General features: G+C 43.3%; 1 protein-coding gene across 1 annotated transcript in view; it reads right to left on the bottom strand.

The window, feature by feature from the left end:
• Positions 1–20,042, bottom strand: part of LOC130129539 (NEDD4-like E3 ubiquitin-protein ligase WWP1) — a 57,717-nt gene extending 37,675 nt beyond the window's left edge. The window contains exon 1 of the mRNA XM_056299106.1: positions 19,940–20,042. The gene's annotated coding sequence lies outside the window, so the exon portion shown is untranslated. The remainder of the gene's footprint in view (positions 1–19,939) is intronic.
• Between the last annotated feature and the right edge of the window lie 1,237 nt (positions 20,043–21,279).

Below are 21,279 nucleotides of genomic sequence, written 5' to 3'. Positions count from 1 at the left end.
TGTTAAGGCATTGCAGGAATTCTTAGGCATGGTGAATTTCTATAACGGTTTCCTCCCTCGCGCTGCCCACCTCCTTCAGCCACTTTACGAAGCCCTGCGGCTTAAGAAGGCTAACGACCCTGTCGACTGAACTCCCGAACAGGTCCAGGCCTTTGACGGAGCTAAGTGCGCCCTGGCTAACGCTGCCCTCCTAGCCCATCCCACACCCACGGCGTCCATAGCTTTAACAATCGATGCGTCTGACATAGCCATGGGGGCAGTGGTTGAACAGCGTGTGGCGAATGCGTGGCAGCCACTCGCATTTTTTAGCCACAAACTGCGAGATAGCGAGCGCAAGTACAGCGTTTTTGACCGGGAGTTGCTGGCACTGCACCTTGCAACCCGGCATTTCCGCTTCCTGCTGGAGGGTCGCCCATTCACGGCTTATGTGGATCATAAACTGCTGACTTTCGCCATGTCCAAGGTGACTGAGCCGTGGTCTGCTCGTCAACAGCGCCACCTAGCGGCAATCTCCGAGTTCACAATGGACATTCAGCATGTGGCCGGGAAGTCCAACCCTGTTGCTGATTGTCTGTCACGTGTGCTTGTGTGTCCTGTGCACCTCGATGTGGATTTCTCCGCTATGGCTGCCGACCAGCCCAGCGACCCGGACGTCCTTGCCCTTAGGTCAATGCGTACCGGCCTCAAGCTAGAGGACGCTGTGATGCAGGAAGGCAGTCCTGCCCTCCTCTGCAATGTCTCCACCGGCCGTCCCCGCCCCGTTGTTCCAGTGGCCTGGCGCCGTCGAGTTTTCGATTCGATTCACTCCCTCTCGTACCCTGGAGTTCGGGCGTCGGTGAAGTTGGTCGGTTCCAAGTTCGTTTGGCCTGGCCTCCGCAAGGACGTCAAGGGGTGGGCAGCTGCATGTGTAGCGTGCCAACACGCTAAGGTCCACCAGCACACTAAATCGCCCCTCGAACCGTTTCCGATCCCGGCCAGACGTTTCGACCACGTGCATGTGGACCTGGTGGGCCCTCTACCTTCTTTACAGGGTTTTATGCACCTGCTCACAATGGTAGATCGGACCACCAGGTGGCCAGAGGCTGTCTCTCTGTCCTCCGCAACATCCTTGGATGTTGCATGCGCTTTTCTGTCCTCCTGGGTCGCCCGTTTCAGCACTCCATCAGATATCACCTCAGACAGGGGCCCCCAGTTCGTGTCAGAGCTCTGGTTGGCACTTGCGCGATCCTTGGGTGTGCAGGTACACCGCAGTACCGCGTATCACCCTCAGGCTAACGGCTTGTGTGAACGTTTTCACCGGTCGCTCAAGGCAGCGCTGCGTGCTGCGCTCTCGGATGGTAACTGGGTGGATCATTTACCTTGGGTTATGCTCGGGTTGCGTTCAGCTCCTAAGGAGGACCTTGACGCTTCGCCCGCTGAGCTGGTGCTCGGTCAGCTGCTCCGCGTCCCTGGAGAATTTTTGCCTGGGAGTTCCGCTCCTCGACCCCGTCCGGCCGTTTATCCTTTTTTGTCCGACAGCACTCGGGTTCCAGGCCCCGTTCACCACTGTTTTCCGCGGTCGTTCGTGCCTGCGGAGCTCATGTCGGCTCGTTTTGTTTTTGTACAGCATGATGCTCACCGCTCGCCCCTCCAACCCCCATACGATGGCCCATTTCGGGTTCTTGAGACGGGTCCTAAGGGTTTTGTGCTGGATATGGGTGGGCGTAGGGAGCGTGTCACGCTTGATAGGCTTAAACCGGCGCACAGGGTGGCAGGCGAAGTTGTGTTTCCGGCCCAGGTTCCCCGTCGGGGTCGTCCTCCTTCCAGGACCCCGGTAGTGTCTTCACGGGTTCAGCGTTCTGCTTCTCAGCCGGCTTTGGACTATGTTTCACCAACTGTTTCGGTTGAGGGACGGCGCAGGCGTTATGGCAGGCTGCTTAAGCTCCAGTGAGACACTAATTTTCTTTCCAGGAGTACCTTCTGGGTGTTCGGGGGGGGGGCTGTGTGGCAGACACTAGGGGCTATGCCTCTCACCCAGCAGGACTGTGAGCTGGGGGCGTGGTTTAGGTTCCCGGGCTCGCCAGTGCAGGGTTGTTCCTGCTGCAGTTGGTTTTTGGAGTTGAGGAATAAACATCAAACTTGCCTTCGTCTGCTGTGTTTTTCCTCATCCTGCCACAACATATTTTATAATTTATGATCTAACTTCTTGTAACTATTAATATACAAAGTGAAGCCACTGGCTGTTGTCGGTAAAGACCACACAATATATGGTTCACATGGGAACAGGTGAACGCCTTTTCAGACATGAGACAGCTCCAGCAATGCTGGGTATATTGGGAGAAGGATGCTGAATATGGAGCTGCAAGGCAAGAGGAAAAGAGGAAGGCCAAAGAGGAGGTTTATGGATGTGGTGAGGGAGGACATGCAGGTGGCTGGTGTGACAGAGGAAGATGCAGAGGACAGGAAGAGATGGAAGCAGATGATCCACTGTAGCGACCCCTAACAGGAGCAGCTAAAAGAAGAAGATTAATCGAAAAACCATTTTGTCTCCTTTATTTTAAGAGGTAAGACTTATGGCTGATAACATTAGCGTGAAATGGTCACTTGAGTCGATAAGATAAGACACTGTACCAATAGAATTAGAATCAGAAACACTTTGTCATTTCATTTCATGCACATGAAACGAAACATCATTTCCCCCAGCCCACAGCAGTGCAACACTAAGACAAAAACACATATCCAAACACATATATCAAAATTAACACATATATCTAAAAACAAAAAAAAAATCACTGTCCAGGAGAACGAACGCAAGCCAAGACGACTGTCGGAACTGCCAGTCTGCATGGGCTAGCAGTTAGCTTAGCCTGCCCCACTTCCATGTCCTGCATGCACGCAAGCAGCTTTATCAACAATTTGTGAATTTGTGATTGTGGTTTTGGTCAACATGTGTTTTAGAGTGTTGAGGCTTCACCTACGAGTTTTTTTCCCTAAGTGGTATCCGTAGCTTGTTTATGCTGCCAAAACTCTTATTTTGGGAAGAAAGAAGCTTTCTTGTGTGCGTGTGGTGAGTGCGAGATAGATAGATAGAGAGACAGAGATCGTGTCTCAAACAAAGGGTTACTTGTTTTGCTGCTATTCAACAATAAAGAACACCATCTGGAACAATTTGTTTATTTAGCAGCCTAGACCCAGACACTAGTAGGCTAAGACACAATAGGTTATGCCTTGCAATCAGTGTATTATGCTGGGCAAACAGCCCAAAAACAAAATAGTGCAACATTGCTCACTTTGCTGTAGCCTAGGCTACATTTGGAAGTTTGCGGGTCGGGTTGGATTCGGGTGGTTAATTAATGCATATTTTAGCAGGTCGGGTGGTGCAGACTGGCTCTCATAACAGGTCGGTGGGTGCGGGTATTAAAAACCCCTGACCCGCACATCACTAGTAGGCTGACGGGGTCAAATAGGAAGAGAGACAATTACCTCTGACAGCAATGCAGTGTCAAGCAATGATTCTTTTGCCAACATACAGCTCCTCAGGGTAAACCCCTGACCATGTCTTAGTACTGGAGACATTTCTCTGGTAACCAAGATCTCGGATGTCCTTGTTCTCAAATATATCAATTATGGCTATAATGATTCTTGTAGAAACTTTCAGATCCAATCATAGCGCAAACTATGCTTCTCTGCTGATGACCAACTATCTAAATAAATAATCGTGCATTTATAGTTTCTGTGGGGATTTATAACTCCAGTCTAATTGTCAGGTTTACTATAGGAGCTCTGCTAGTGGAATTAAATGATGGTAGCAGTCTTTTAACATTATTGAATAAGCACAGAATTGAGTTGTTTCAGGCACAAAATGATTCCTGTCGGGTGTAGCGGGAAGTCACTTTGATTTGCGAGTCTATGCTTAGGATCAAATTATCCCTAATCTAATACACCTGAAAATCTAAGAACGCCTCAATTTTTCGTTTTTTTTTTTTTCAGAAGGGTGAACTAGTGTTGGGGGTGCCCAAGTAGTGCTTTGCCAGTGGGCTCATTGTTGGAAAGTTTCATGAGGACCAACCAGATGCACTACCAAACATTGGCTACTCATTAGTTAAAATAGCTCAGGGAGTATAGTGCTGCAGTTATGTGATTTGCTGTCCTATTATGATTTATCTGCATGTTGTACATTATAGGAACTCTGCCAGAGTCATCGAAAAAAGTATTGTTCAAGTGGCCTAACCTTGACCTCTGAACCATTCCGTATGAATTTTTCATGGACCCAGAGCCTATGAGCCAGGGAAAACCCAGCTCAATTGGCAATTACTGCCTAAACTTTTCTGAAATAGGGGAAATTCTAACCACATGCCAATTGTTTCTGCATTACACCGTAACAGCTACAGTGAAACATTTGGTGGGGGTAGGTTCAGGATGGCAGAATTCATTATTACGCCTACTTAGGGTGTTGTGGGCCTAATTCATCCAAAGACCATCCACTTAATACCCCATGCGTGACATATACATATCCTCACCAACCTTTTGCTGACATCTAAACCAGCTTTTTAAATACTCACCCTAAACGAGACACAGGATTACTTCATCTGTGTAAATGACGTTTGAATAAAATAATGACTATGTAGATTGTAGTGGACTCTTATGGAGTGTTTTGTAGAGCAGGTGCAGCTGAGAATGCATCGCACTGCAATTCAAGCAGTCAGTGAAATTACTCAAAGACTTAAGTATTTGGACAGAACTAGTTAGAGAAGCAGAATTTAATTTGTCACACACCAGCTGCAAACACAGTGCATGAACACAGATTAATAAGTTGAACATTATCTCAATGTTTTAAGAATCATTATGCACACCAATATAGTAGGATGCGTACTTATATGGATGTATAATGTACATCCCTACAACTGCATGAAACTGTGAATGGGTGCCAAATAAAGAACTGCAGATGCTTAAAGTGATACTGACATCAAAATCTGAAAATTCTTATTGATAGGCTGTGTTCCGAGCTGGAATGTGACCACGGAGAAATTCAGTGGCCAAAACAGCGCATCTGCGGCCACTCGAGAGAGATCTGTGATTGACTGTAGATGGTGTCCAATGTCAAATTGTGCCGGTGGATACGTAGACACCAGTCAATTTGCATATAGGGCGTGTCCGTAGTGAGACGCTATAAAACCACGGAGAAGCCATTCTTTCACCCCCTTCTGCTAGCTATTTGGCTCGAGTTTGTGCTATTTTGCTGAGACTATTATTGATCTTGCTACGACGTATTGCTATCTATCTATAGTATATCTATCTATCTATCTATTTCTATCTATCAATTTATCTAAATATCTTTCATCTATCTAAAAGTTATTTGTATCACCAAATCCTCCTACTCGAAACTGTAATCCTCGCAGAGGATTTCCCTCTCGCTCCCGCTATCCGACATTTTTTTGTAAATAACAAGTGACGAGCGGTACCGAGCCCCACCCACCCACAAAAACAGTAGCCAATATCTTTGAATTCTTAAAACCACATCTATTTTCAGTTGTGATTCAAACTACTACTACTAATACTTTTGGCTGCTCCCGTTAGGGGTGGCCACAGCGGATCATCCGTTTCCATTTTGTCCTGTCTTCTGCGTCTTCCTGTCACACCAGCCACCTGCATGTCCTCCCTCACCACATCCATAAACATCCTCTTTGGCCCTCCTCTTTTCCTCTTTCATGGCAGCTCCATATTCAGCATCCTTCTCCCAATATACCCAGCATCTCTCCTCCACACATGTCCAAGCCATCTCAATCTTGCCTCTCTTGCTTTGTCTCCAAACCGTCCAACTTGAGCTGTCCCTCTAATATAATAATTCCTAATCCTGTCCTTATTTGTCACTCCCAGTGAAAATCTTAGCATCTTCAACTCTGCCACCTCCAGCTCCGCCTCCTGTCTTTTTGTCAGTGCCACTGTCTCCAAACCATATAACATAGCTGGTCTCACAACCATCCTGTAAACCTTCCCTTTAACTCTTGCTGGTACCCCTCTGTCACAAATCACTCCTGACACTCTTCTCCACTCACTCCACCCTGCCTGCACTCCCTTCTTCACCTCTCTAATGCACGCCCTGTTGCTTTGGACAGTTGACCCCAAGTATTTAATCTCATATGCCTTCGTCACCTCCACTCCTTGCATCCTGACCATTCCACTGTCCTCCGCCTCATTCACGCATAGGTATTCCGTCTTGCTCGTACTGACTTTCATTCTGCTTCTCTCCAGTGTATACCTCCACCTCTCCAGGCTGTCCTCAACCTGCACCCTACTCTTGCTACAGATCACAATGTCATCCGCGAACATCATCGTCCATGGAGACTCCTGCCTGATCTTGTCCGTCAACCTGTCAAACACCATTGCAAACAAGAAAGGGCTTAGAGCCAATCCTTGATGTAATCCCACCTCCTGCTTGAACCCATCTGTCATTCCAACCGCATACCTCACCACTGTCACACTTCCCTCATACGTATCCTGCACCACTCCTACATACTTCTCTGCAACTCCCGACTTCCTCATACAATACCACACCTCCTCTCTCGGCACCCTGTCGTATGCTTTCTCTAAATCTACAAAGACACATTGTAACTCCTTCTGACCTTCTCTATACTTCTCAATCAACATTCTCAAAGCAAACATTGCTACTGTGGTGCTCTTTCGTGGCATGAAACCATACTGCTGCTCGCTAATTGTCACCTCTCCTCTTAACCTAGCTTCTATTACTCTTTCCCATATCTTCATGCTGTGGCTGATCTACTTTATACCTCGTAGTTGCTACAGCTCTGCATATCACCCTTGTTCTTGAAAATCAGTACCAGTATGCTTCTTCTCCACTCCTCAGGCATCCTTTCACTTTCCAAGATTGTGTTAAACAATCTAGTTAAAAAACCCACTGCCATCTCTCCTAAACATCTCCATGCCTCCACGGGTATGTCATCTGGACCAACTGCCTTTCCACTCTTCATAGCTGCCCTCACTTCCTCCTTGCTAATCCACTGAACTTCCTGATTCACTATCCCTACATCATCCAACCTTCTCTCTCTCTCTCTCTCATTTTCTTCATTCATCAGCCCCTCAAAGTACTCCTTCCACCTTCTCAGCACACTCTCCTCGCTTGTCAGCACATTTCCATCTCTATCCTTGATCGCCCTAACTTGCTGCACATCCTTCGCAGCTCGGCCCCTCTGTCTAGCCAATCAGTATAAGTCCTTTTCTCCTTCCTTGTAATTCAAACTCCCAATGTTAAAAAATGTGTTCAGAAAGGGCATGTCAGTTTTTCTTTAAAGACTGGTGGACAGAATGATCATGCACCTTTAACATTCACCAAGCTAAGGTGACACTTGGTTTTAAAAACACTCAACTCCTATTAGCAATTTTCACCACTTTACCACACTAAAAATCTTGGCCATAATTGACACGATGGCTGGCAGCAACCTCCTACTGTGTTTTTACACAGGAATTATTGAAGACGAAAATAGCTTTAGGATATGAGTGTTAATCCCTTTGTCAGGCAATGACAATGCAATACTGTGAGGGAAAAAAACCTTGTGTTTTATTTGCTGAAACTTTTGATATAAGGCCAATTCACTTTGAATTCCTGGAGTACTTTCATAGCTAAATTGAACTTGGGTCTCAAGTTTACATCCCAAAATGTTTTAAAACATCCTGGTTTGTCAAGTCTAGTCTAGTCAGCTAACCATTCCAAACAATTCTCAAGTTTAACCTCAACCTTATTTCTCACTATGAGTTACAGTGGCGAAAACTACCATATATGCAGGTAAACCAGCTGCATTGGGGCCCCACAATAGTTTAGGGCCCACATGCACGGGCCCCTCTTTATCTCGCCACTGTCGTATCCAAGATCTCGAGCACTGAGTCTATGGTACACAGCACGTTTAAAAGTGTGCCCACATGTAATTATGGACATGCGTACCAATGTATACTACACAGTAGAATAGATGACTTCATACAGCGAAAAGCCCAGAGAGTGTGCCTATGATGTAAGTAGAACTTATTCATTATTCATTTGACTAATAATTAATCTACACACTTATTTTATAAGGCCATGCGCACATGAATAATGTTGTCAATGTGTGAGTGCACTGTCACCAATAATGGTTTCATCTGCTATGGATCTCCGACATCAGATTTTGCCATGTAGACTAGTCTATCACTATCTTGGCTATGCTATTATGACTCCTGTTCTATAGCATGGGTGTCTGTTTTCCTAGTAATCATTTCATTTAAGTGTCAACTGCGCAATGCATTTCGCTATTGCTGGCCGTTTTAAAGCTGAATGCTTTCACTTCTTTCATTCGCTACTGACATGATGTTATGTTATGTCTGATTGTGATGGGCAGGTTGGGCCCGCTTTGACCACCCTGCATTGGGGCCCGGCACTGGCTCATTACTTTACTGATGAGTTATCACTGTCATTGCGCACCACTCCTTCCATAGTTGAGAGAGGCACAAAGAGACATCCTGAATATGGTAAGGTGCAGAGTTGTGGACTCGAGTCACATGACTTGGACTCGAGTGCGACTCGAGTCACAAATTTGATGACTTGCGACTTGACTTGCCAAAATGAAAATTACTTGAGACTTGACATCTATGACTTGGACTTGAGTTGGATGACTTGAGAGAATTGTTTGAGTATTTTCTCAATGTTTATGCAGGATGCACCTCTCTCGTATTTTATTTATTTTATTTCGTAATCATTCTTCATTTCCAGTGCGCACACAATTACCTACGCACAGGCATCGCGTAGGGCCAATCAAACGTTTAGATGGGCGGGAAAACAAAAATACTCAAATCTAATTGGAGGTACCATCATGCTACTCAAAAACTAACGTCAGCTCTACTCAACACGAGCGCGGAGAGTTTGCAATCATGGCAAGTGCAGCTGCTGGAATGATTCCAAAAATAATTATTTACGGCTATAAGAACTTCGAAGTTGTTGGGAAGAAAAGGACTGCCGTTTGTAAAACATGTGCAGCAAAATTATCAGATGGGATTTCAACAACGTCAAACTTTGTGCGTCATCTGAAAAGCCACAAAGAGAAGTAAGTTTGTTTGCTAGGCTACAGGTACAGTAGCGTGTGAGTGGTCAGACACACACACAGACGCAATCTGCCCGTTTGGAATACGCCAGGCTATATCACCCAAACATCGTCCCAATCTCATCTCAAAAATACAATTGAACGTACTGTTCTGTTTCAGAACACCTAACAGCGAATATTCAATTATGTTGGCCCAGTGGGCAAACGATGTCTGGGCGATGTAGCAGTCACCGGAATGAATTAGCATACCCCCTGTTGCCCCCTGATAATTAGCTAATCAAACACTGTTTCAGTGCATGGTTTCACGTATCATACTATAATATAATATGATATAGTTTTAAATATGCGTAATATAATGCGGTTCTTGAGAAAATCAGCCCATTCTGAACGGGCACTGAACTAGTGGTATTCAATCGTGATTATGTTTACACTGTTTTTAATTGAGCATTTAGACTTGATGCTCCGAATTATGTGCTACCGACGACTCCTGCCGAGGGACTACAGATGCAAATTAGCTTATAGCTAATTCTGGTGCAATATATTTATTGTGCATTGTCCCTGTCAAATAAATAAAAAATATTAAAGTATCTCCATGATTCAAATTAATCTAGTTATATAATGTCTTTGGAAAGATTTTTCTCCATTGAATTATAAATATTTATAAATACATTTACTTGTTTCATGAAACCAAAATTAATACCTATAATTTCCTATATTACAACACTTTTTGTATGGCACAATGGCAATTGAAATAATGCTCAGAGCATGACACACAGTGCACTGCACCCAATATGAAACATAGCCTACTAAGCATAGGCTTAGATTAGAGCCATGGGGTAGTAGGTTATTTCACAAAGCTGGCTAACTAGGTAAGCCTCAGTTCTGCGCAAAGTGAACCCCGGAACAGCTCTTTTTACTTCAATCCATGTTCCAGATCTGAAAGGTTTCCAGGGCTTACTTTACGCAGATATCAGGCATACTCAGTTAGCCAGCTTTGTGAAATACTCCCTTGTGTCTAGTCCAGTTCTAAAACCTCCATGGCTGTGACCAAAAATGCACCCCTATATATTTTAATGTACGCTTATTAAGTACACATCGTCATGTACATCGGTACTTAATAAGCGTACATTAGTAGGGTGCGCCTTTCGTCACACACAGCCCGTATTTATTGAATTACACCAACAGCACCCCTGATTCCACTAATCTAGGAAGTCAAACAATTAAAGGTAGGGAAGGCGATTTTTTTCAGAAGCACTTTTTGTTATATTTTTTGCAATTCTCTTTACATCCCGACAGCAATCAATAAATAAAATGCTCTGACACTAAATTAAAAAAATAAAGAGTAATCTGTGGAAGTCGCAGGACCGTTATAAACCCACCCAATCATTTTAAGGTGTCCGGTTAAAATGATTGGATGGCCTACCTGCCTGTCAACCTATCCACCTCCAGCAGTAGGCTAGTCAGGCAGTGCTTGTTTGCGTGTTTTGGAGGAGTGGCTTTGGAGGGAGGCGATAAAGTCCTAGCCAACTTGATATTTTGCAAGTGCAATGAATTGTAGGTCGAACTAGACAAGCAGAGAGAGTGTTTGTTTATTGTGTATTGGAATGATCAATATGTTTTGTATTGTTATTAAGAGTTGTGCGCTCATTTGTGATTTAGAGTGTGCCTTTTATTATTTCTTAAATGTAAAACAAAATCCAACTGTTGTCCAAATTTGAACACAATAAAATAACAATTATTTCTAACATTATCTGTGGTTTATTTATGTACTATTGTAATGAAACAATTTAATATTACCTGAATTAAAAAAAAAGTGTTAAATTGGTACAAAACACCCTACATTTGAGACTTGATGACTTGACAACTGAAATTAGGGACTTGTGACTTGACTTGACCTGAGCTCAGTGACTTGGGACTTGACTTGAGACTCGAAGGTTAAGACTTGAGACTTACTTATGACTTGCATAACAGTGACTTGGTCACAACTCTGGTAAGGTGTTAACTGGGACAACAGATACTACATAGTTCCAAATGGTCCGCTACTCACTGAACAACCAGCTAAAAAAAAACCTGTTCACTCCTCTCAAGTCTCACCATTATGCAAAAAAGTGCAAATAAATGGAAGAAGAGGAGACATTATGAGCCCATACAAGCATAGGTAGCATAGGTTTCACCTCTACTTAGAGAGGCAGCTATAAGGTTGAGTGTCACTGAAAAATAAACCTTGTAGAAAGGTCAGTCACTAACTACGTGTTGACATGTGCACGCACACACACACACACACACACACACACACACACACACACACACACACACACACACACACACACACACACACACACGCCCGCCCGCCCGCCCGCCCGCCCACACACACACACACACACACACACGACTCTCCAATGTCTCGAGCTTGTGTCAGTGAGCATAGCACAGCCTAAGGGCCACCAGCTGACTGAGGCTGGAGAGTTATTCTCCAGAAGAATGATGCCATTGTCTCCTTTCTCTGCCCCTTCCTCTCTGATTCTCTCTCTCCCTCCTCCAACAACATACTTCATCTGTAAAAACACGACTGAAGAGACCCCCCCCCCCGCCAGGATAAAAGCCACTACTCTCAATATCAAAGTTAGGGAATCCTACACTAAAATAAAAACTCACTAAATGGGACTGCTGCTTCAGTACACTTGGTCTCAGTGTCTCTAGGAGAAGGATTGGGGGACACCCAGAGGATTGGGGGATACCCAGAGGTCTATAAGAGGTTCAGGAAATCCCTTGGAAATTAGGAATGATTTGATTTTTCTGTCTTTCTGGGTGGGGAGGTGATCATTAAAATGATCATTCTCAACATATAATTGTCTTTACTGAAAATGTTGCTCCAAAGTAAACATGGTTTATACTTTACAGATGACTCTTAACCTCAGCTTTGTAAAATGTCAACAACAATGGCAATAACACAAAGTTATTGATTAGCATTTCCATTGTCAATTTGTCATTAGTTACTCAAGCCACCTTCTTCTCTCTTATTCTTGTCTAAGTTTTGGAAATCTTTTCATTAGTTATAGCTCAGATGGGAGTGCTGTCCACCGGAACAAGAAACCCATTATATGTTTTCTGTGCATTTACTTATATTCACCAATGTCCAGTTCCCACCTTGTAAAATAACAAGGACACAGGAATGAGAAAAACAGAGAGGGGCAAGGATGAGCAAAAAGACAACAAAAGCCTATTACAGTATTTGAAGCAAGTTTAGCGAACTTATAAGAAAGCCACTTTGTTTTGTCATTGTATTGCAACGAATTTGTTCTCTGCATTTAACCCATCCTAGTGTATAGGAGCAGTGGGCAGCTGCAGCACCCGCGGACCAACTCCTGTTCTTTTTTCCATTGCATTGCTCAGGGTCACAGACAGGAGTATTAACCCTGACATGCATGTCTTTTTGAAGGTGGGAGGAAACCGGAGCACCCGGAGGAAACCCACGCAGACACGGGGAGAACATGCAAACTCCACACAGAAAGGACCTGGGACGGCCTGGGGTTCGAACTCCGGACCTTTTTGCTGTGAGGCAACAGTGCTAACCACTGGGCCACCGTGCAAACATGTTATAGCTAACATTATCCTACAAGATGGGAGTAGGACACCACTGAACACAAGAACATGCCCTTCTTGTTCCAGTGGAGAGCACTCATTTGTGAAGTATAACTACTGGAAAATGAAAGAAGTCAGAAAGGTATGACACAGGTCCCCTGTCTTATAAGCAGTTATTGTACACATAAAACAGTTCCAGCAGGTGACAGCAAACATATGATTGGAAATGTTGAACATCTATACTGCATTCATATCACCATAGGGAGGCTGTTACTGTTCATGTATGTACATGATGCTGCTGCATGGCAGTTTGATGGTGTGTCTCACAAAACATGCATACATGGGCAGGCTACAGTATTTCATCTGTCATGTTACATAGCCTCCAGAATAATCTTTTTCTTTAAATGTCAATTGCGCCTCTTCAAGGCAAAACAACTGCTCTAGTGAGAACAAATGCTTGCGGGCTGCACCGTGACAGCTGTTACTGTACCATGTAGCAACCATGGGACATATAGCCAAGGCAAGGGAGCAAAACATGAACTACAAAATGTTCGGAGTGGGACTAGAATGACCACTGAGAATAGGAAAGATAGAGTGTCTATTCCAGTTTTAATGACCCACTGGCACAATAACCCATTCCACTTTTAGCAATATTATCCACGCCTCTATGTGCACAGGGACCTCCTCTCCATGGTTTCATGACTGGACAGAGTATGGAGGACTGGTGCATTCAGAAGAGGTTTTTGTGAATGAGAAAAATGAACTCAGTGATTATGAAGTGACTTATGAAGTTTCTCAAGCAGGGCTGAGTCACCTGTTAAACAACCAACCTGGTTGTCATGAAGACAACAAACTACTTGCCTAAAACCTAACAGCCAGAGAAAGCACAGCCCAGGTCATGTGCATTGGCGTGCCTCCGAAATAATCTCCCGTATTACATACACAAAGTAGCTAAAACAGTGCAGTGCTCCATGGTCCAAGCAGGAAACAAAAATGGAACACCAGCCTAGTGTTGCAGGTTTCAAATCATCCGATATTTTACATCTTAAAGTCTTCATGAAAACAGAGACAGAATATTAACAAATAGTAGCTACTAAGGAGTACATTTGTTTTTGTTTTGTTTTTCTGTGGTCACATAACAATCCAGAGAATGCCCACATTTCACTGCACCTGACCAAGAAATAGCGCACAGCAGCTGTCAATCCAATGTTGGGTGCAGGCTGTGTGGGCATACACACCAGGTACATGGGGGGGGGGGGGATTTGATGCTCCCCTTAGGCCAAACAGCATTATCGTAAAAAAAAACAAAAAAAAACAATAGAACAAAATGTCTCAAATGATGAATGGATGGAAAGACCAACAAAAGAACTGATGGGTGGTAATCAGTAACTGACACAGATTTCAATGAGTCATTGGGACAAAAAGGGACCACCTTGAAAGTTCAATTACTTACATCCTCAGAATAGCGGGGGGGGGGGGGGGGCGACGAACCAGAGGCTTGCAAACAAACAATGAATCAATCACAGAGCAAAACAAAACAAAACCCTCCTGACCCATAGACCGTTTTTAAAATGGGAAAAAGCCTCCCTCCTCTTTGCTACTCTCCCTACACAGCAGGTAGGGCTACAGCTACTGAGCAGGATGACAAATTATGCAAGACTGGGACAGGATCCAGCTCTCTTCTGCCACCACTCTCCAAGGTCCTGACTAATGACTAATGAAAAGGGATATTAGCCAGGCAATAGACCCCCTAATCCTGTTGGAACTGCAGATATGGGTTGACTGACAATGGGGGCAAGAGGTGAGGTCTGGCTTCTGACATGGTATGACATCCAGGTTTAAGGATGTGCCAAGGTCTTTAAATATTTACATAGAAGTTTTGACAGATATTTAAGCTGTTGCATAAATGATTAAGCCATCCAGTTTAACAAATTTCCAGTTTAAATATTCAGTGTCAAAACTTCTTTATGTATTTCTTTCAATAAGAATGAAGTCAATGCATACTCTGTAGACTGGTAACCACCACTCTTACTCCTTCGCTCTATTACTCCTCCATCCCTCACGTGCCATTTCATCCATCCATTAGCCAAGCCACTTCCATCCCTCACTCTCCATTCCATCCATCCATTATCCAAGCTACATATCCAAAGTCGGGTCACGGGGATGCTGGAGCCTATCTCAGCAGCAGTCATTGGGCAGCAGGCAGGAAGACACCCTGGACAGGCCGCCAGTCCACAACAGGGCCGACACATTCACACTTAGGGACAATTTAGTATGGCCGATTCACCTGACCTACATGTCTTTGGACTGTGGGAGGAAACCGGAGGAAACCCACGCAGACACGGGGTGAACATGCAAACTCCACACAGAGGACGGCCTGGGATGAGCTCTTGGGGGTTTGAACCCAGGACCTTCTTGCTGTGAGGCGACAGTGCTAACCACTGTGCTGTTGTGCCGCCCTACTAGGTGTATATGTGCTGTATATTTTCAACCACAGCCTGCGGCTGACATCCTAGGCATCCTACTGCAAGCCAGAATACTATTTAGACATGGTGGTGTTCTGGCTGCCATGTCTGCTGTAGGTTAAATAGCTTAGCTCTCCATTCCTTCTCTACAATTATCAAATATTGCATGTCAATGCATATGAGGGAATAAGTTGATATGGATGTGTGTACGGGGGTGGGGTACACTGAAAACAGCATAGACTGCAGTGCCACCTCCTCCCTTTACCAATTGATGCAGCTACCCCTCCTCTACAGTGCACACTAATAATTGTCTTTCCACTCCAGCAAACCAAGAAGTGAATGCCCTGAAGCTCAACAAAATAACCTCATAATTCTTGTATGTGAGCAGTGATGGTGGGAGAGGATTCTAGACTAAAATACGTACATGGGTATAGGGTGCATGTATCTGCTATAGTATGTACCTTGTGGTGCAATACAGGCAGAATACAATTTTTTCGTAATGAAACTTATTGCCTTCACTTAACCACAAGAATATTTCTTTAATATTAAGGTAAAAGTAATGAGCCATTGAAAAAACTACCTGTAGCAGAAAAGCCTTTAGATAGTAAAACAACTTTCCAAAAAGCAAGCGCAATAATCATAAAGAGTCTCTGAATGACTATTCACAGCCAGTTTCATTGTCAGTGCACAGTCCATCCAACAGTAGACTGGACAGCACAAAGCCACATCCTTAAAATGTATTATAGGATCATGAAAGGGATCAGAATAAAAACTAACCTGTACAGAGGCCTGAAGAAACGTAAGGTCAACAGACTGAGTACTCTGAGTACTTGAATGTGTGTTTCAAAATTATTTGACTCGCCTGCATGGCTTGCCTCTTGTTCAATCCATTTTCAACACCTGCTTCTGACGATGAATGGCAGATGACTACAAGAAGCAAATCCCAAGTTTCTTTCACTCTTCAGAAAGAAGAGCAGTGCAGGATGTGACAAATCAATGTATGCAAGACTTCTAGACACTCAACCACTATCAGCATATTAGTCATGACTCATAGGACAAATTACAACAAAAAAGACAGGGAACTCATCACACAAACAATGTGTTTACTTCTGCAAACTACGGATGACCTCACTCAATTACCATTGTAAAGCCTTTTCAAAAATCATCATAACAGCAACACCAGAGAGTCTACCGCTGTTGAGCAAGCATTAATCGACTCACTAGTATGCTTAGTTCCTATACACGTGCTGAAATAGGAATTTCATAGTTAAGATAAATAGATTTCAAATTGATACAGGCCTTGCAGTTGGAGAATGTCTTCCAAATTCACCAGAACCCTATTTCAGAAAAAAGTAAAAATTTAAAAAAAATCTAATAGGCAGAGACATACTGGCATGCCATCGTACAGAGTATGTAATTCAAGAGTAACTGAATTTACATTTGATCACTGGTCACAACTTTCATCACTGGTGCTGGAGGTTGAAAGAGCCTCTTGGTGATTATATGCCAACTTAACCTTCAAGAATACTATTGATCTCTTCAACCCCCAGCTATGATGATCATTATCACAAACACATCTCCGTTTCATTTTTTCTGCTTGGAGGATGGCAGCAAGCTCAAACAGCTGAAACAAACATAAGCGTTTAAAAGAAAAAAAATCCACATTGGTCATACATATCTGGCACTAAAAAGACTTCAACCTTTCATGTAAGATTTGCTTTATGACGTACAATCCTGGATGATTGGGTGCACAAACAGCTGAAGACGAATATATATACTGGGAGAACATTTTGGACAGGCTGTCTCATGCTGTCTCTGATACAAAGCTTATAAAAACAAAAACCCAACAGTGTATGTGGGTGGATTTGCTTACAAAACAACTCTCCTCAATGCCATGCATGTCGATGTGATATAAAAACTTATTTGCAAGAAATGATTGCTGACAGACCCAAGCAACTGGGCTTATAAGAGGAGTGCAAGGCACTTATTTCATGCACCACAATTTAAGCATTTATGTATGTATACACAGTGTGACAAATGCACTCAACACAAACATCAGGGGAGATCATGATCTCAGTACTACGTTCCCTTACATAAGGGTTGAAGTTTTTTTCAAAGCCCACACCTGTTCCACAAAACCAAAACAAATAAAACAAAAAGAAATTAGCCATAACCACAATCAAGAAAAACATCAACGAGCCAGAACACATTCTTGCTTTGACGAGCAGCCCTGTTCCTCTGTTGTCTCCCTGATTCTTGTTATTATGACCCGCATTACAGCATACATACTAATTCCAAACTGAATGCGACTCACTAACAAGTATAGGAGAAAAGACCTTTAAATGTATCCATCAGGTGATCAATCTGTCTAGACAGTTTAGGCTGCATTGCAGCAGCCACCCCATGTTTCCAAGGGCTTAATTTAAGAAACGCTCTGACTTTGTTGTTTTGCATTTATGGACATTTTTCTAAGTTGACGTACACATCATTTATAAAAACAGGTTTTGCTCATTAAATGTGATGCATTTCTGTCTTTTGTATCCAGTCTATAGATGGAAAATGAGCTCAAATTTGAAGGCATATGAAAAACTTGAAATTACATTCCGAGGTTGCAGCATCAAGCCCATAGCAAGCATTTTTACTATTAGAAAATGCAGCAGAACTAGATTAAGACTTATAATTCAACTATGAGCCTATTTATAAGTTTCTGATAAAACTCATGTTGACTGATATCTTTACCCTTATAGGCCACCTCTCCTAAGCTAACAGTACAATGCATACTGACTAATATCATGGTTTACTCCTTTCTCCCGTCTGGCATATTTTTTCATAACCAGCAGCAGTTATTGTATGTATGTCAAGTGCATACCTGATGTGGCTCTAAAACCTTGACAAGAAAGGTGACATTTTAAAGGACCATTACAGTGGATTTACGCCACAAGACATCACATTTTAGTGTATGCCAGTGTAAGGCCTCAGTTTGAGGCTATGTAATGAAAATGGTGTCCAACTCTATGCGCTATCAGATTTACCGTATGTGCTGGTTTTCACTCCTGCCAATTATTACAACAGCTGTTTTCACTGATTAGCACACTTTCAAAAAGAGAAGGCAATTCTGTTGTGTAATCAGTTTGCGCAGCCTTTGATTAGAATGAACACAGCAAAAACATGGCTGTCAGTGGTATACGGTTTGATGCCATTGCCCCAAATGATTAATGTTAACCCGTTTCACACCTTTACTGACAAAACAACATGGGCTTTTCTTTTACACAAACAGCATTCCTTCATTTTGATATGAGCCACTTGCTTCGCACATTAAAAGTAGGCTACAACTCTTGCTTTCAAAGGTCAATGTGAGAGAGAGAAAGCACACACAAGTATATTTGAGGGCCAGCCAGCCAAAGCTTCTACTCAAGTGACAGCTTCCTGTAAGTAATTCCCTCCCAGTGTGGCACAAATACATCCATGGTGTGACAGCTGGAACCAGACTGTTAAAGGCCGAGTGAGAAGGCAAAATGGTCACTTGCTCTCAGGGTCTTCAAAACACAACAGCCCAATTTGTATGGAAGAGCTTAATCAGCAAGTGAAATTAATAAAGTTGAATATGGACCTTGAATTGTCATGTCAGGCTTCTCTGGAAATCTAGGACTAAAAGAAAACTGCACCTCACAATCAGTAACAGGGCTATTCATTGTATTTTACCACGACGTAATCCGAATTCCTCTCACTGACTTGGGTCCAGTGATACAGCATAATCATTTATTCATTTATTTATTCACATTTTTTTAAAACCATGTTGATTTAAGTGGACATTGCTGAATTGTTGGAGCCACATGTCAAATAGCTATGTTCCCATATCAGGCCTATATTAATCCAAAAGTTACTTCACGTACAGCCCACTACCAAACAAGTCAAAAGTCAATTAAAAGGCTTCTTCCACTCAAGTAATATAGATAAATGGCCATCCATGAACAACAGCGCTAATCAGGTCGCTAGGTAAGCATTAGGCAATCCTCTCATTCTTAACCGAACGCCTCAGATGCCATTAGATGGCAACACCTTGCTATCGTTAAATAGATATATCAGCATACACACAAACTGCCATGGTTGACTCATGCTCACCAACTATTTAATTTGATGATAATGCAAATGTCATTTTATTTTATCTAATGACATTGCGTGCATTTGATAATGACTGCAAGAGCTGGCTCCTAAAATCGTATTGATGCTTATTAAACTTGTACTTGCATCAAAGCAAAACACACACACACACACACACACACATTGAGCAATAGGGGCAAGCTAACACTAGCTAATAAGGAAAAGTTAGCAGTCAGCTAAGTATAGGCAGTTTCGTCTACAACGTATGCTAACGTAAGCTAGGTAGCAGCGAGCTAGCCAGCCGGTCATTGGAAACCAACGCTGATGAGTTTAGTATCTATGCAAGGAAGCTCAGCTAGGCTAGGTTAGCTATCCAACTAACTTCACACATCACCTTCTGAGCTAACTAAACACATTACGTAACGTAAACATTTCCAAGCCATGGGCGTCTGTACAGCTACCCATCATCATTAAGACACGTGCGTAAAACTGAAAACTTTGAGTGGGGTAAAGATACCAAGGTAAACTAAAATAATCCGCAAACTTGCTTTGCTAACTATTGGCAAACTGCCACCAGCCGGGCCAGCTAGCTAGCATCTCAGTGAGATGTCCGCCATCACTGAGCTAGCCAGCCAGTTGGATGAATGTAGAAAACAGACGGGAAATATATCTTTTTGTCAACAATTGCGAGTCGTTGACGGCTACGGAGCCGAGCCAGCTGTGCTTTACCGTGCCCGTTGCTCCACTATTTTTTGACTCCCGACGCCTCTGCGGTTCCTTCAGGTTGTTTGTATAAAATGCCCGGTCGCTTTGCATCTCAGGCTGGACGTTCTGCTACGGTTCGATTGCCATCTCCCTTCCGCAGACAGGCAGAGGCAGGCGGCGGTTCACACCGCGGCGGAGGCAGGCTGCATACAGGCGACGCGGGCGCAGGGGCGGATCTAGGATTTTTCGAAAGCAGGGGCCATAAAGGGGCGACATTTTGCACAGAGGGGCCAAGAATATGTCCAACGTCCATGCACAATTCCTTATTCAGTAAGGTGTATATACATTTCACCGGTCGTTCCTTGTTTGCTGTTGGCTTTATAGCTTTGAGCAAAGAGGCACACCATTGAATATATTTTGCAAACTGTGCCTTGTTCAAGCACACCGTGTACTTCAAAAAAGCATAGAAAATAAACAAACATTCTTAATTTTCATATTTCGTTTTAAACAAGGGTGCATAGAAAACAATACATGAAACACCTTTTTTCCAAATATGTAATAGGTACATAAAATAAAAAAACAGGTAATGTATAGAACAGTATATCAGAATCAAAATACTCCACTTATCAGACATAAAATAGTTTGCAATTAATTTTACAGTTGACAAATAATCGATTCATCGACTAATCGTTGCAGAGCTAATATAAACATCTTCTACCTGAAGCAAAATCCAGACACAATGTACATATTGCTCATCTCAAAATAGAACAATTCTGCGGTTTTTGGGACTGGAGATGAAACGCCTCACAAATTCATTCATATCCGATGACTTTGCCCGTCTGGACTCGATGCTCAAGACACCGAGGGGACTCAAATGGTCATCGCCCATTGTTGTTCTCAGGTGGTTTTTAATAAGGCTTGGGGCTGAAAAGCTTCGCTCACACGAGTCCCGGCCTGAACGCTGAATTCAAGCCGGGACTCACTTCCATCATACTTTTTCAAGTGGGAGATCAGATATTTCCCTATTTCTGAAAGAGTCTGGGATGCAGCATTCGTTTCATTTATTTAGCAAAGACTGTGGCATGACTAAAACATTATTTCACAAATAAGAAGTGTATTTCAGATGGTGAGCTCGTGGTTGTAAATTAGGTTAACAGAGAAACCAAAGTTAGCTAGCGAGAACGAGCTAACGTTAGCCAGCAAGCTACAGGGCATTCCAGCAATAGAGTAGCTACCTAATGTTGGACAAACCTAAGTTCAGTGACTGAAGCAAGTAAACGCTCTTCCACACGTTAACACGAACTAATGTGGGGAATAGTAACTTCCCATGAAGTTTCTGTGGTGGACGTGAAGCTGCGCGCCAA

Source organism: Lampris incognitus, chromosome 19, assembly GCF_029633865.1.
Source record: "Lampris incognitus isolate fLamInc1 chromosome 19, fLamInc1.hap2, whole genome shotgun sequence".
Lineage (NCBI taxonomy): Eukaryota > Metazoa > Chordata > Actinopteri > Lampriformes > Lampridae > Lampris > Lampris incognitus.
The sequence above is the reverse complement of the archived record's forward strand: the minus strand, read 5'-3'. Positions and strand labels throughout refer to the sequence as shown.